Source organism: Pollicipes pollicipes, unplaced genomic scaffold (genome assembly GCF_011947565.3).
Source record: "Pollicipes pollicipes isolate AB1234 unplaced genomic scaffold, Ppol_2.1 Scaffold_7261;HRSCAF=8764_pilon_pilon_pilon, whole genome shotgun sequence".
Taxonomy (NCBI): Eukaryota; Metazoa; Arthropoda; class Thecostraca; order Pollicipedomorpha; family Pollicipedidae; genus Pollicipes; species Pollicipes pollicipes.
In genome coordinates, this window is record NW_023597054.1 from 55,825,911 (window position 1) to 55,842,410 (window position 16,500).

The following is a 16,500-nucleotide window of genomic DNA, read 5'->3' on the forward strand; positions in this document are numbered from 1 at the left end:
CACATGTTAGAGGCTGCTCGTTTCAAAACAGCCAATTTTTGGTGCTCTGTCCCAAAATCTTGATCTTCTGCTGTTACAGATCACCAAAACGCAAAAACAAAACTGCTGTCCAATAACAGAGCTACAGGAATTGGGTAACCGATAAACATCTCCTCTAAATCGCAAGCAGAATGCTAAAACACCTTCTCCTGACTCATGAAGCAAAATTTCTTGCCAGCTTTTCGCTTTTGATGCTTCAATGATCTGCAAGACTGTGGTTTTATTTTAAGAAAACTTATCAGACGCCAGTAGCTACAGTTGTGTTAGCATGACAGTAGTGCTTACAGGAACAGCAGGCGAATTGCGGGTGAGGGATGGGGGTTGGAGGAGCAGCGGCCCCACACAGATCTGGAAGAATAGATCGTTACCTGCATATGGTTAGAAAGGAACATAAAACAGAATACAAAAATACGCCCCTCTCACCGCCCTCCAAATCCTCACAGGGACTAGTCATAACTGCTTTCAGCCTGTCGTGGTTGGAAATTGCTTTTCTAATCAGCAGTTACAGTCAGTTATGAGGCCTGGTCAGTGTGGGCAGGTCAGTGCGAGGCCTGGTCAGTGTGGACAGGTCAGTGTGAGGCCTGGCAGGAGGGCGCGGCGGACCCCGAGCGGCGCCCTGCAGCCGCGCTACTCACCGCGCTGGCAGACCTGGAGCGCGTCGCCGCCGACGGCCGACGGCTGGCCGACTTTGAAGCCGACTGGTTCCGACTGGAGCCGGGGCGAGACGACCGCCTCTGTCGGTCCTCATCCAGCACCTGCTGCAGCTTTGCCACAGGCGATGCCGAATCGCTCGACTCGCCCGGCCCATCGGCACGCGCCACAGACGGCCGCCGCTGCGGTGGCGGCGGCGCCGGTGCCGGGGGTCGTGCCGCGGGCGGGGGTCTTGCCGGTGCCGCGGTAGGTGCCGGGGGCGGGGGCGGTCGCAGTGATGGGGGCGGCGGGGAGGACATCGGCAGCTCAGCAGTCTTCTCGTCGGAGACGGACCCAGTCTCATTAGCAGGGTCGGCTGCCGGCTGGGCGGCGGGTCCGGGATCTGTGGCGGGCCCGGGGTCGGCGGCGGGCTCGGGTTCGGCTGCGGGCTCGGCCCCGGCGGTCGACTCTGAGGGGCGCTCGGTGGCGGCCTCGGGCTCGGCGGCGGGCTCTGAGGCGCGCTCGGCGGCGGCCTCGGGCTCGGCGGCGGGCTCTGGCGGGAGCTCGCCGTCCAACTCAGCCTCATCCAACCCCACCAGCAGGTGATGCTCGTCATCTGAGGTTAGGCGCTCCAGGGCGTAGTGGAAGCTGTACGTCCAGTGAGGCCACGCGAGTGGGTACCTGTCGGGCGTATATTGATGAAAAGGGAAGGCCGCGACTGAATAATTCACTCTTTGCCTCGCAATTTTTTGAGCCCTTGTTTCTCATATGTCTCTGTTTACCGCCCAGAGTGACGATTTGTGCATCTGAGAAAAGATATGCTTCCTCACAGCCTTCTTGCGACAGAAAAAAAGTTTTGAAATCTTTCGTATTATAAGCACAGATACACCCACCTACAGAGCGCCACGTTATTGCTCTCGGTGTCAAGTCAGAAACTGTTGGCCATCGCGGCGATAAGTGGACGGAAGGATCCGTGAGTATCGATGACATACGGCACCCAAAGAAGTGCCTGTTCCCTTGACAAGCCACAATAGCAGACTGATGAGGGGTCATGTCGTTTGCGGGACTTCAATAGTAGGGCTCGGATCCCATTATTGCACCAGCTTTCACTGGTTTCAGTTGTAACATTCATGTGACCATTGAAACTAAGGTTGCTGCAGACTCCGAGATTTACGACATACGGAATTGAAATATGTGATACAATCAATAATCATGGTATTGGCGCATCAAGATCCGGAACGCCACAGTCGCGGCGCCAGAATCCGGGATCCTACGGACGCCCCCATGACGGAGGTAGGATTCTTGCCCTGAGAACTTAATTTCATATTGCCAGAGGCGGGATTCGAGTGTTAACAGTGCGGAAACCAGGGGAGGGGAGGGAGCAGGATACATTGGTTCCTACCCCTGCATCACAATTCGACATTTTCTCGTCCAACCGTCACTGGAATGCAGAATCAATATGGTGCTGTATTGCAACGATGACCTGGAAGGCGTTGGCCACCAGATCTTTCTGCGAGTTCTCTCTTTGCTACCGGGAGGGATCAGTGGCGATGTCTGACATTTGGGATCTGAAAAATCACTGACAGCATGTTTAACACCTGCGTCTGGTACAGACTGCTGGTGGAGAAAGCAGGGCGTGGTTGGCAGCTAGGTGTGCTCTGATAGTAAGGTATGAGTTTTTACCAGGGGTGTCACATCCTGATATTTGTGGGAAGCCAGACCAATAAAGGACCTACACCACATTGGTTTTCGTTCCCAACGTTCAAAAACTATTTTCGCACCTGTAGTAGGTTAAAAAATGTTTTACTGCGAAAGAGTAACTTTTATTTCAATCGGACGAGAGGCTGAGATTTTGTTACACACTTACAATGGGGTGAACCGGTAATATTTCGGCAAAAAAGACCGATAACATCACCACCATTAGGTCTCGCTCATCGTTCATCAAAGGTGATCTGAAGCAAAAAAAGACGACTTGATGCAGAATAGCGTGGCTTGACACGTGCAGCCAACAGCCTAGAGGCAATATTCTATGACCACTAAAGGTGCCCTTATTTAAAAGAATGTTATTGAAAAACGTCGACGTTCAATGCACTGGTCGGATCTGCGGTTAGAATTCTTCACAAAAATCAATCAACAACAGGCCGGACCTTTTCATTTTGAAACGTGTCTCACAAAATATGCCGATTCCAATCCTGGACACTCATTTGTGAAACAGCCTGGCAGAAGATCTAATGTCGAATAGGGGCACAGTCGGAGGGAGGGGCCCCTTTAGACCCAGCTTTTTCGTTTTTCGCCATTTCAAAGAAAAAACTTATCGGCGTAATGCACACACGCTAAGTTCTGCCCCCCCCCCCTCCACCTTAACAAAATCCTGGCTGCAACCCTGTCCCCAATCTGCACTTAAGGCCAATGGTTGCCACCGCATCATCGTGCATTACAATTCGGCACACCGCACGGTTAATAAGAAACACGTCCTTACAATAACAAGTGCGAAGAGTGGTGCATTTATCGCCTGATTCCCAGCCATGTGAGCAAAGTCATGATAAAATATCCTCTTTATCCATGAGAACGGACCCGAACCACGGAATAAAGTCCGTCGCTCGCACCGCACCTTCTAAATTTAACAGTAGGTTAGCTCCATGAAGAAGTCGTAGAAAGACGAAACAAAATACAATGCGTCTATGCGCAACTGACATTTATAGATGTGCAGGCAGGCGCAGGCAGTATGACAGTGTACGGGCGGGCGAATGCCACCATACCATCGAATGGTCGCGCGGCCTGGTAGCGTGTACTAGTGGTCTTGGTTTAAAGTCAATGAATTCTAATCATCCCTCGACATCGCAGCGTCTCCAGCTGGAATTGTGGTCGAGTGGAATTTGACCACACACATATTAATCCGCTGTAACGGAAGTGCACACGGAAAAACGTAGCAGTATGTTAAATGCAGTATTAAGAGGAGTCTCCCACCCTTGGAGCATATTTCAAAAACATACTCGTCAGGACAAGTTACGTATTAGGCCAGGCATCGTCAGGGCAAGTTACGTATGGTAAAAGTACTGGTTATTGCTCCTGCAGCACCGTCAAGGCGTACTAATACATCAACTTAATAATTCCGGTCCAAATTACACTCAACACTTCAACGCACTTTGCTTGTTCCCCGCAGTCGTTACCGCCGTCGTCATGACAACCGCCGTGGTACCCAAAGCCAAAGTGCAAATCGCAAAGAGCCACTGAGGCAAACGCCATAGGAGAGAAATAAAAGCCGTGGCATAACGGTTTGTTAAACTGGCGGAATCATAGCATCATCCTCGCCTATGTTGTTTTATTAACGGGGTGTTTCAGGCTTTCGTAGCATTTAGTACCAAAACATTTTGATAAATTAGTTGTGTTCCTTATAGTTTGATAAAATTAGTGTGTTCCACACATTACAGAACACAGACGTTAAAAAGGAAAATGAAACGTGTTATTTTGATAGTAGTGAGCAGGGAGTCTAATTAATGAGATTTCTTCCGCAGGAACAGTTACTTCCAACTGAAACTCTGAATTGTCCAGAAGGATTTCGATAAGACTGATATTACACATCAGTCAATCAGAATGAATGAAATGCTCGTACTCATCGTGCACTGTTCTTGAGAGGGACATTCGTGATGTGGGAACAATTTAGCCTTGTGTGCAGAACCGTATAAAACCCTATGCTCTAAAGTGTGCAATCTTATGGTTAAAAAAGCTGCTGCATATTGCAGTCATTTTTCTTGTCTCCATTCAGGTATATTCTCGCGGAGAGTCTGCCAACATTTCCAGACTGGCGCACTTTTTGAAGACGTTGGTATGACAAAATCAAATTAGGAACCTTCAGGACACTATGTGGCACAAAATAATCAAGAAACTAATTATTACGTGTTCAGGTGGATAGCGTGCGAGCAGTTTAGGGAATTTTCTGTGTTGCCAAGGACCAGGATTCCCTTTTACCCATGAGCCCATTTCTGTTCATTGGAGGGCGGTACCAGGCGTGCGGGAGGAGGGAGTAGCCCAGGTCAGCATTGAGGGGGTCGAGGGTAGAATGTTTACGCAGACATGTGACTCGTGTTCTTTCTATGCTCAATGGCTTACTTTGCGTGACAACTGAAAAATAGCAATTGATGCGACATCACACTTGTAAATATCGCATGAGGACAAGGGTGAATGAGGTGGGCATGAAGACAAGGGTGAGTGAGGGGCACAATGACAGAAGGGAGCGAGGTGGAAGAAGACAGCACTTAGTGGGGTTGGCACGGGAACAAAGGTGAGTGAAGTCGCATGCGGATAAGGATGAGCGAGAGCGACATTGGAGCAGAGATGAGATAGGCACGAAGGACAACCTTAGTAAGGTCGGCACGAGGACAACGGTGAGCGAAGTTGTCACGACTGAAACAGAACTTGCCTCTCCTTGAAGTACCTCCATACGAAATCTTGGAAGCCCTCTTCATTCTGCCTGTCGCATTCGAGAATGTCGCAGATGAGAGACACCACTTGTCTGCGCGTCATTCTTAGGTTGTTTGCCTTGTTCTGCCACTTCAGGAAGACGGGGATGATCTCGGCATCGACACCCTTTGAAAACCAGGTGCAGTTTGCATCAAAATATTTACACCAAGGGCCAGGGCGGTGAGACCGTGGGGAGCGTCCCCACAGTTTTGAGAATGTGGGAGACGGTCCCCCATAACCACAGACACCCGAAATTGTCGAACACACGCACACGTATCCTGGTGAAGCGAGTGAAGGAGTAAAGGCGCAGGATATCATTCAGAGCGCTAAACGTATTTGACATTAATACAACGCCGTGAAAATAGTGAGCGAATACCCTTCGCATCAAGCCTTTCAATCAAGAGTACCTCGCGCTGTAAACACCCGAGCCCTGCTTGTCACTTCGGTTGCCCAAAGTCATTGCCACGCTTCTTGGTGGTTGTTTCGCGGGGGTAGCACATTGTATCTCTTTACAGGGGTCATGGCTACCGATTATTGATCTGTCTCTCCCCTAATGTTCGGTTGGCCCCAAATAAACTGCTCTATAAGAATAATACGGACTAGAAAATGGAAAAGGAAACTTAAAAAAGACTGCGCTCTTATGCGTCTCTAAGATAACAAACAAGGGGTTTGCTGAGCTTTTCTCCTGAAAAGGCCCTAGTACTTAAAAGATGGAATAAAGCACAAACACATCGTTTACGATATATACGATATATACCATATTTACATAATCTCATCTTCGGATATGTGATGATGGGTCTTTTATCTCTCTACGGCCTCATTTGTTATAAAGGTCATGTATTGCCTGATGTTGCGCAGCCCACTGGTCAGGACTACGGATGGCGCTGGCACATACAGCTAACACCAAACAGAGGCTGCATATTTTTTTCGGACGCACCTCTGAAAAATAAAAGATGTTAGCCGTGCGCGCCGTGATGAATTTCCTTTTAGAAGCAGCAGCAGGCAAACTACAGGAAGTCAGCAGGTAATTAAAAGGAAAAGCTGCGATCGATCACCTTTGCAAGCGTGTGTGCGTTACAACTGGACCCGCCCACCTGAATCTGCACCGGGACGTTTGGGGTTAGCAAATCAGTGCGCTGGTCCAAATCCAGCGATGTTCAACCTATTTCATCACTGCATCTCGCTTTCCAAGCTTTGTGTACTCCACTTGGCTCCGCAGCTTGAAGTCTATTGATAATGGCTTGAAGATATGTTAGTGATGTTATGGTGATAACGCAGTGTGCCTTTTGAAATCGCGGAAGCGTTTGCATGGTGTTTTCGTATTTGCGTCCTGCCGTAGCTGGACACTGGCAGATCAGGGGGATGGTCATGGCCCTAACCCATTCCCGTCATGGCCCTAACCCATTCCCGTCATGGCCCTGACCCGCATCCCCAAAATTAATGAAAACTTATTATGGCTTTTCGCTCTTCCACCAAACCGAGTGGATTTCGGAACTACCATTTAAAGGGAAGTACTATTTTCGGAACATAAAAATATTACCCTTCTGCACAACCGTTTTCAATTTTTCATCCAAACTGTTTTAGTAGCGGACGAATACTGTGCAGAGCGTTTCATAAATAGCATGAAATTTGTGCATAACATCATAGCACTTACTGTATCCTATAAATGTACTGAACAGTTAGAATGGCTTACAAACACCTCAAAATACAACGACACCGGGTTTGACCAGTAGCTACAAGTATACCACCCTAAATGCGGGAATACAAAAAAGAACTTAGCTTTATGTGCCGAAACCGATAAGCTTTGCATCCCGTGAGTTTGTTCCGAGAGGAACACGATTAGGAGCAATTTAAACGTGTTTTCGGGCCAACCGGACCACGTCGATAAAGACAGCCGTTTACCAAGTGGCAGACGGCATATTCAAAAATATGTTGAACGATCTCAATTCATTTCGTGAATGGATATGTGGGAATTAGTGGCATTCGGCAAAGCATGCCTTGCGCACAACCGCGTCACCACGTCGGGTATTTTGATCACCGCCACCTCAAAGCAAGTTCAAGAAAAAGGGGAAATTTCAGATATCGAAAAGAAAGCATTGTATGTTTGGCTTTTGGGGCATTTTTCCGTGAGACCCAAGTATAGATGCTTTTTTTCCTCGCAACCTAAAAATGGTGGAATTGATGCTACCGATTCAGTGGTCTCTCGGACACTCCTTCATGACTAGCGACATTTTGTCTGCCTCCCTTGACGGGCTGTAAAACTAACAAGGCTTTGCTTGAGACTCTTCTTTGTTATGAGATCTCGTGAAATGACTGGATTCAAAAAAACTGCCCAGGTCAGATCATCAGATCATCAGGTGACAGATCATACGTCCAGTTTAACCCCACAAGAGATATTATCGATGAACCAGAAAGCCCGACGCGTAACTCAACTCATCAAAAACTCGGATAAATGTATGGCATCATTAACTGGAACAGTTTCATCGCTTTTGAGCCCTCTTGCACGTTTTTGGACAATATAATGACAGAGTTTGAGCTCCATCTGAAATCTATAATGTTTGCAAATATTGCCACGCGACGTTCACGCACGTACACCCAAAAACGTACCAAACGTCAAACAGCGATGTGCTACATCGGTCCACTGTGGCATAAATATGAGAACGAATTAAAATTTGAGAGTATGGTTTTAATGTTCTGCAATTTGACCACATGCCTATTTCCCCCAGCCCGAGGGCTGGATCCGCCAATATGGCCAGATGTTCACGGAATAAAATGAGTGCATAGTCGTAATATTTAAAAGTGAACCTATCAAAACCAGGCCTCGCCCCGTCCTCGAAATCAAAATCGTGTTGTTTCGCACTGCCAGGTAGAAATCATAACGGGTGAAGAGATAAAAGAAGCGATTTATTTTGCACACTTGGGCCATAGGGCACGCAAATGCTTAGGATGTAAAACTGAGAAAGACCGGAGTACGGGGCTGACCAAGGCCTTTTATGGCTAACCCCGTCCCCATCCCCGCCACCAAAATTATGTGTCGCCGCCAATGGAAGGAGCTACCCGGAGATTAATCCCCACAAATTGGCCTGCAGCGCTGATGTGCCTTCCTGTCCGTCATACATTACATCTTGGTCGTGTAAAGGAACCTTTTGAGAATGCGAACGCACCCAGCGCTCTCTCGGTTGAAATGATAATTCGATTTCGGATGCATATCATGGGTTGCAATGCCCTCTGGTGCTGTTCTCAGCAAGCGAACACAAGCATCGGAGACGGCCAGAACAAAAAAGGACTAAAACATAGAACCGGAACACTTGATGCCGAAATGAATGGAGACCTATGTACTACATTTCTGCCCGAAATGATGCGGGCCTATGCCACTTGTACTTCCTCCATGCTTACTAGACCCGAGCCCATGTACTGATACGCCGGAGTCTCTTATTGAATGGCTAATTTCCAACTGCAAATGGTGTTGCGTGCGGCGACGAACAGGCCACTTAGCGGGCAGATCCCGTCATGGGCTCTTACCAGTCCCTTGAAAGTGTCTGGACCCGGCGCCGACAGCTGATTCAGCAGTTCCATCATGACGTCACAGCTGGGTAGGCCGTCCCTCCGAGTCATCCATGCCGACTCTCCGCCCGGAACGTATGCGGAGGCCCTGTCAAGTAACAGTGCGCTCTGCGTACTACATACATATACAAATTCCATGGAAGATTCATGCCTCGGTTGCATCAGACACAGGGAACGTATCCGACACATAGAGTTGTTCTTTTCTGATCGCTGGAGTTCATCGACCCTAACGGTAAAATGCGGTTTTAATATATACGTAAAATAACACGTTATCTTCTACGTGGCCGTTGACGTACACTGAGTGCACGTTTGTGGAGCCTGGCGCTGCAATACGTTGCATACACGTGTGTTGTGCCCGGCGTTGCAATACACTGGGTGGACGTGTTTGGAGCCTGGCGTTGCAATACATTGCGTATACGTGTGTTGAGCCTAGCCTTACAATACATACCTTGTACGTGTGGTAGTACGCTGCGTATGCGTGTATGGAGCCCGGCGAAGCAATGTGGGTTTGCGTTGCATAGCACAATGAAAGCGCATTATTTGGGGCGAGTGAAGAAGACATCGTCTCAAGCAGGGGTGGAACTTTGTATCTCCCAGTGAGGGGCCATCCCCTCCCCAAATGCTGGGCTGGGCCCCCGAATGTTGAGCTGGGCCACCTTATGTTGGACTGGGTAGCCGCAATGTTGGACTGGGTCTCCACCAGTGAGCTAGAATTGCTTTTGAACTAGGGTGGGAGTGAAAATTCCATCGCAAAAAGACCGGTCGGGAGTGAAAAATTCAATTTACAAAAGATGGAACTTATGAGCTAGTGGCTGACGCTTCAGCAAACAGACATCTATTTCAAGTTGGCATGGATGTAATATCAGAAACCTGAAAAACACTTTTTTAACATCGTAGGCCTTTAAAGAGAAACAGAATGCATTCAAGCATAGTAATTTCATGAAAGCGTAATGAGCGTAACAAATTCAGAACACCAATAACTTGATGCTGCACTTTGCACCTCCCTTCCACAGCATTTTTAACACAAAACAAAGCAAAGGAATTCAACAACAAAATAGCAACAGAAAATTCAAGAAGGATAAAGCACTCAAACAAAAAAAAACCTTGGACTCCTATACATCAGGCCATCACCAAGTCAAGCACAATACACATACCTCTGGCTTCTGTTAAGATGGGGTCAGGGAAAACAAACATTTTGTCACTGTTTCTTACAAAATACCAATGCTTACTTCCGTGAAAGTAGCCTAACTATGCCTAGCCTAAAGAGGCCTTACTTCATCTCATTCTGTCTAGCCTGCTGGTATCACAGCAACAGTTGTGAGTTACTGATTCCTGCTGAATTCCTATTGTCACTTGCCATGCACTTAACAACTTAACCTAACTTAGAGTAGCCCATATGTTGAACGTTATCTCAACTCACCTATATGTTGACAGCAGCGCTCATGATAAAAACATGATAAAGCTCATTTTTTGGCTGGTTTCAACTTGCCTTTGCATTTAGTTCATTTGTGTATGCTTGTTGACATCAGACAAAGTTCACAACACACAAATGAAAACACTTTCAATCACTTTTGAACAACTTATTATGATTGCCATGGTTAATCTATGTCATGGGCAATAATGGGTATGCTTCACAAAACAATCGCTCTTTTCCAAAAGTAACCTAACTTTCAGATGACCATGCCAGTTTTGCTGCTTGCCTTTTCAGCTGCAGCAAGGGCATCTATTTGGGTTTGTTAATTCATGTTTAATGACATGGTCTGAGATGTTGGCTTCACTTTTTCAATGGAATGGTCTATTTGCTTAATGCTGATACTTTCCTCACATCATAATTGCTATGCAACTTAGAGCATTCCAGTGTTAAAAAATATAGTGCATATATATAGTAGTCATTTGCCAGTCAGCAAATCATGACAACTATGAAAAACATCTGGTTAAAGCAACCATGAGGGACCACCTAAAAGAAATTTGGGACAAATAATCAAGAATATGGAACAAAATAAGCCCATTGCATGCCTTGTGGCATCCTAATTTGTCTTAGACAAAATTCATTGGATTAAAACAGCAAATGGTTGACTATGGTTACAAATCATGTGTTGAAAGCAGGTGAGGTAAGCCATTACTCGGTTCACAGGAGACTTACTGGCTTTTTCAGGGCACACTTCTTCCTGGTCCACCAAAACAAAAAGTCAGTACTACAATTTGAGCAGTTTGCTAACAGACAGAGTCATCCCACTCGCTCCCCAAATATAAATAGCAATCACATCCACCAACCTACGAGATTAAAATGTGAAACAAGTAAGATGTGTGCATGATAAACATTTCCGGAGAGCAGAATTTCACCATCAAACACTTCTGTATTAGCTGCGTCAGGTTTGTCAGGTCCCAAAGCTCTATATGGCAGCATAAGGATAGCCTTGTCAGGTAGCCTGGCGAGTTAGACACTCGAAAGGCTTATATTTATCATTATCGAGCACCTCCACGAACCAAAAATGGCTAACCGAGGGTTCAACAGGGCAAAATTGGCGGTAAAAGCACGTTTCGTGCTTCAAACTGTCTCCTTCTTTCCCTGCGAATTGTTCACTCTTGCGTGCATATCAAACATGTTTGGGCGGCTGGCGAATTAATCCAATTTATGTACAAAATACATGCAAGTTTGCAGTTGGAGCATATTGCAGAGAAATTAGTCAAGATTTTAAGCCAAAGCTGGTACCTCTTAAGGCAATGGGAAAGGAAGGAAGAAAAAAGTGGTATCACACTCGTATGATACCAAGAAAAACAAAAGTAGTTAGATAAATATAAGGACTGATACTTTTGAAAAAGTCTTTTATCAGCTGATTTTATTTAAAATCTGTTAAAAAGGTGCTCAAATTGTGATATTCATTTTGTAAATTTCATTTAGAATACAGTTCTTGAATTTTTCACTGCTGCATTTCGAGAGTGATGCAATTCAGTCGTCAAGTTTCTTCGGGTAAAAGAAATACCTGGAGCAAAATTCTCTACCAGACCTTGCTGGTGTTTGCACCAGGCTCTGCTTTCGTGGTGTGGTGGTGAGACAAAAAAAAAATGGGGATGCTTGAAAACCTTGCATTTGGCACACTGCCGCCGATTGTGATCCATTTTGTAAATAAACCAAACTTGATGCGTGCAAGTGGCTGGAGTCGCTGGAGAGAGGAGGGGGGGGGGGGGGGGGGTCTTGGGTTTGAAGGTACCTGGCGCCCTTGCTCTGTGCATACATGGACATGATCCAGATTTAGGTGAGGCAGGACATAGCCATAGGTGTCCAGGTTCTGTGAAACCTTGTTTATGCTTGGTGGTTTCGAGTGAGCTAGGTTTTGCATGACATCTGAAAACCTCAGAAGGGGAAATATGGGTTTGGCATGTGCAATTAGACAATGTCAGGGAGGAGTGAAAAATTCACATTAAGTATGGGGAAAAGGAGTGAAAAATTCCTCCCCAAAAGGTGCTGCTTTAAACCCAAAGTTGGCAATTCTAGGACACTGGTCTCCACAATGTATAAACCTGACCCCAAAATTCTATCATTGCTTTCAAATAAAGACGGTGCGTTTTTGTTTTGCAAAAAATTGAGCTAAAAAGAAAATTGAGCTCAAAATTTGATAATCCGAAATCACCTCCAAAAATAAGTTGACAATACACGTGTCCATAAGATAGGAACACGCTGATTCTTGAACTGTTTTTTATTAAAGGTTCCTGTCCTTTACAGGTGAAATGAGGCGCAAATGCTGTACTTCAGGCAAACGTGAATGAATGTGAAATTCAAGCGCGTCCTTTGCAATTGGTCTGAGCTGCGGAGGTCACCGGTCGACCCATGGATGTCCGACAGCACAGTGAAAGAGACAAAAAACGTTCCATTGTTGCAGGCGTGCCGCATACCACCAGGAGCGAATTCATGAGGCATACCGTCAGGAACGGATTCAGCAATGTCGTCAAGGGAGGGGCCACGCTTTACTGTTGCGCACCCTGAAACTTGGTGTTTCCTAACACAAAAATCCTCAGATATCGGCCATTTTATTTCCAGATTCCTCTTCTTTCTTAATCGGAGAATTGTCTTCTTCTGTGTTTCGTAGAGGGCTAGACATAGTTGGATATGCTTGTATATGGCGCACGTTCATATTTTCCCAGAGACTGATCAGTACTATCATTCTGAGATAAAGCATTTCGGAGAAGATATGGCAAAGCGAGTTACACTTGGCTGCTAAACACCATCAAAGCCAGGCACATAACTTACGTGTGAAGAAACCAACCGAAAGTTGCATTTTGTAAGTCGCTGACTTTACAATGACTGGTTGCGTGAAAATGGCGGTTAGCGATGCTACTAAGACTGCCGGGCTAGCGCCGCCTGCCTCACACGCTAGCAGGAAAGGCGCAGAGAATCGAATGGCGGTGGCACCGCTGGGAATCGAACCCCGCAGTCAATGGTTAAGAGCGAAGGCGGTAGTTTGTGCACGACTGATGAATCGTTATAAGTTAAGTGACAACGCACGAGGCGAATGTTGAAATGTTGGCGGTGATAGCAGGAAGTGGCGAAGCCAATGGAATTTGTAGACTTCTAAGGCGCTAAAAGAAGGGCGCCGCAGGTAACTCAGGGCCCTTGCTGGTAGAAAGCAGCAGGGAATCCAATCCCTCCAAATCATCCAACAATTAGCCACCGGATTTTGCCGCTCTTTCAAGGGATTAATTTTCTTCATTTTATGTTGAAGTTCTTTGACTGATAGAGGACCTACAGGCTACCAAAAGATCTAATTATGCATGCACTTGGAAGTCAACAAAATGCAATTAACAAGGAATTAAATTTGGATAAACCGTAAGTGGTATTCACCTTCCTTGGTTGATTCGATCCTTCCTGAAATATTAAAGTCAGTGGGTAGCCGGATTTTTTGCGGGGTTTTACAAAGATATTGAGGCTCTCGTAGATTAAACGCCAGCGATAGAAATATTAAGATTTGTAATAATAATCAATAATTAAATAATTAAAATTGTAATAATTAAAAATAAGATTAAGACTTTTTAAAGATAAGATATAAAAATTGTGGATAGAAATAGGGTCCAAAATTTGCATTGTCATGTCCAGCCCTTGTTTCTCTAGGAATGTTCATCCTTTCTTCAAAGGGCCGCACACTGTCGGCCCCGCAGCATACAACCGACGCTAATTAACAGGCAGACGGAAACGACCACACATCGGAAGCCTTATCGAATCATCGAATGCCTTATGGAATTATTGGTATGCTTGGTGAAAGTATTCAAGGCCTTAGACTTCACGTGTGCGATTTTCAGATTGATGTCTGCAAGGGATTAGCACGCACAGCACAATGATGAACACATAACGCAATAGTGTGATTTATATTGCTCGTGTTGCCTTAAACGCTTATTCCGTTCAGATGGCTATCCTCGAAAGTGCATGGGTGAAATTGTTTGGTCAGAAGCTGAAGAGCCCTTTCGTCCCAGCCCAAAGTCCCTCGCGGCCGCCATTCTAGTGACGCGGGGCTCGGGGCCCCTTAGTCGATTCGGAGGCCCTCAGAGGAATACATCATGCGCCCTACCCGTCAAGCGGGGATGCAGCAGGCCCTCTGATCGGGGCATCTGGCACCGGATCGATGCCGGGGCCATCACTGTGCAAAAGGATTCCTGACCGAAGCGGTAGTCCAGCAACTGAATCTTCAATGAAGATAAAATCTTGAAAAAAGGCCACGGCAGTGCGAAATGAGGGTGTTTCCCTTCGCTGACGGGGCTGATCCAGGATTTCTTTTGGGTGATTTACCCCGATATTGGTGTCCTTTGAGAACGAAGGTTTCGAGGTCCCTTAAAGTGTTTTGGAAATTGGGCCCTTTTATGGTGCCCTTAAAATGTGCGTCTCTTAAAAATGAAGGCTATGATGACCCAAAGTGAAGGCTTTTAGTCGCTCTTCGCCGAAGGAGGCAATCAAGAATTTTGTTAGAGTGGAGGGCAAAGAATTTTGGTGCCCGTTAAATATGGAGGCTTCAGGTTCTTTAACAGGTCTGCTTCGCATTGGCGCCTCTTGAGAATGAGTGAGGGCCATGGCGAGTGGTGCTCCGATATGAAGGTTCTTGATGTCTCCTCACCGAATGGGCTGGTCCACAATGTTATCACTGGAGGGAATCGAACGCTGCAGCTTCCCGTGCAATCTGTTGCCTTTTGAAGCTGGAGGTTTTTGAGTCCTGTGTGGTGCTACTGACGTTGGATGCTTCCGGAAAATAAAGGTTCGATGCCCCGAAAGGAAGGCTTTTGTGCCGCTTAGCCGAACGTCAAAGGATGAGCAAATTCTGAATTATGTTTGAACAAGGTAAAAGGCACGGAAATTCGTCTTGAAAATAAAGGTCTTGGTGCCCAGAAATGAACGTTTAAACATCCACTGGCTCAAGGGGCCGACCCAAAATTTCTTCAGAGCGGGAGGCCCAGCGTTGTGGTGTCCTTGGAATTTGGTGCCTCTTGAGAACGAAGGTTCTGGGACCATTCTAGTGCTCTGTGGAGCTGGATGAGCCTTGAAAATAAAAGTTATGCTGCCTAGAAATTGTGGTTTGGTGCTCCTTTACCGAATAGGCCGGCCCAGGATTTTGCCAAGAGCCAAGTCACGGACATTGTGGTGGCCCTGGAGCTTGGTGTCTGTGCGGAAATGCAGATTTGGGATGATTTGTGGTGCCCCTGGAATTTGGTGCCTCTTGAAGATAAAAGCTATGTGGCTCCGAAATGTTGGTACCTCTTCACCAAAATATTGCGGAGCCCCTTTGCGGAACCAAAACGTTACGAAGGTCGAAGGGGCGGGCGAGGGGGCATGGTTTCATCCCCACCCGCCTGAATTTGCCCCTGGCTGCACAGCATACTTCGATTATAACCAGAAGGACGAGACAATCGTAATTTCGCCAGTTCTGAAACGCTGCCATCACACCGTTTGATGAGGTATCTCCTTTAGCCACAGTGTCTAGCACTGTCGGGAGGATCCCTGCAGCTACTAAACACCGCTGTCCTCCGACAGCCTCCTGGAGCGGCTTGGGGGCAGCACTACCTGTGGCACGCGCTACGTCCCCTGGGACAACGCGGTGGTGTGGCAGAGTCGCTGTTTTTCGGCAAATAATCCGGCTCTAAACAACAGCAAAGATGAAAAATCGTTGGATTACATTTTCGGAAGCTGTGAGATGTGAATGAAGAAGCGTCACTACGACACGAACGCCCTGCTGTCCCACAAATTTTCACATCGCTGAAATGCTGCACGTAATTCAAGGGCGCTCCAAGCAACACCGCTCAGAATCAAAGGTGTGCGTGTCTTGTATGGGATGCATCGGAAAAGTTTGCAACGTAGCTTTGTGTGTGATTTTGAAAATATCTGCATAACAATATTCATAGAAAGGCCCATGGACCCTACACCAAAACTCCAATTGTACCTAGATGTCTTGCGTGGAATATCGGCAATATGAACAACTCGGGATAACTAGCGACCGAAAAGGGCCCAAATTTTGAGCACAAGAATATGGCGAAATCTGTGGAAATATGCAGTTTAGGAAAGTATGATGAGCAAGGCTCATGCGTGTCTCTCCCCCCCCCCCCCCCCCTCCACAACACGCAAAATTTCCCCGTCAGACAACGGACTGCCTCGCTGATCATAGCCATCTCCCTTGCAAGACCCAGTAGAGCGCCGGTGGTTGCGCCCTGCTCGCACCTGTTCCAGTCAGGCCGCGGCGTGCGGTACACTTCGGTCTCTCGCTCCTGCTGCAGCACCTGCTCCAGCGCAGCCAGCTTCTCCTCGCCGCGGGCGCGCACGCGCTCTGTCTC

General features: G+C 46.9%; 1 long non-coding RNA gene across 1 annotated transcript; it reads right to left on the minus strand.

Annotated features, from left to right (window-relative positions):
• Positions 1–5,095: 5,095 nt before the first annotated feature.
• Positions 5,096–16,498, minus strand: LOC119111044 (uncharacterized). The gene is made up of 3 exons (XR_005095578.1): positions 16,388–16,498; positions 8,653–8,782; positions 5,096–5,256 (listed from the first exon to the last, which is right to left on the minus strand). It is a non-coding gene; the product is annotated as an uncharacterized LOC119111044 (long non-coding RNA).
• Between the last annotated feature and the right edge of the window lie 2 nt (positions 16,499–16,500).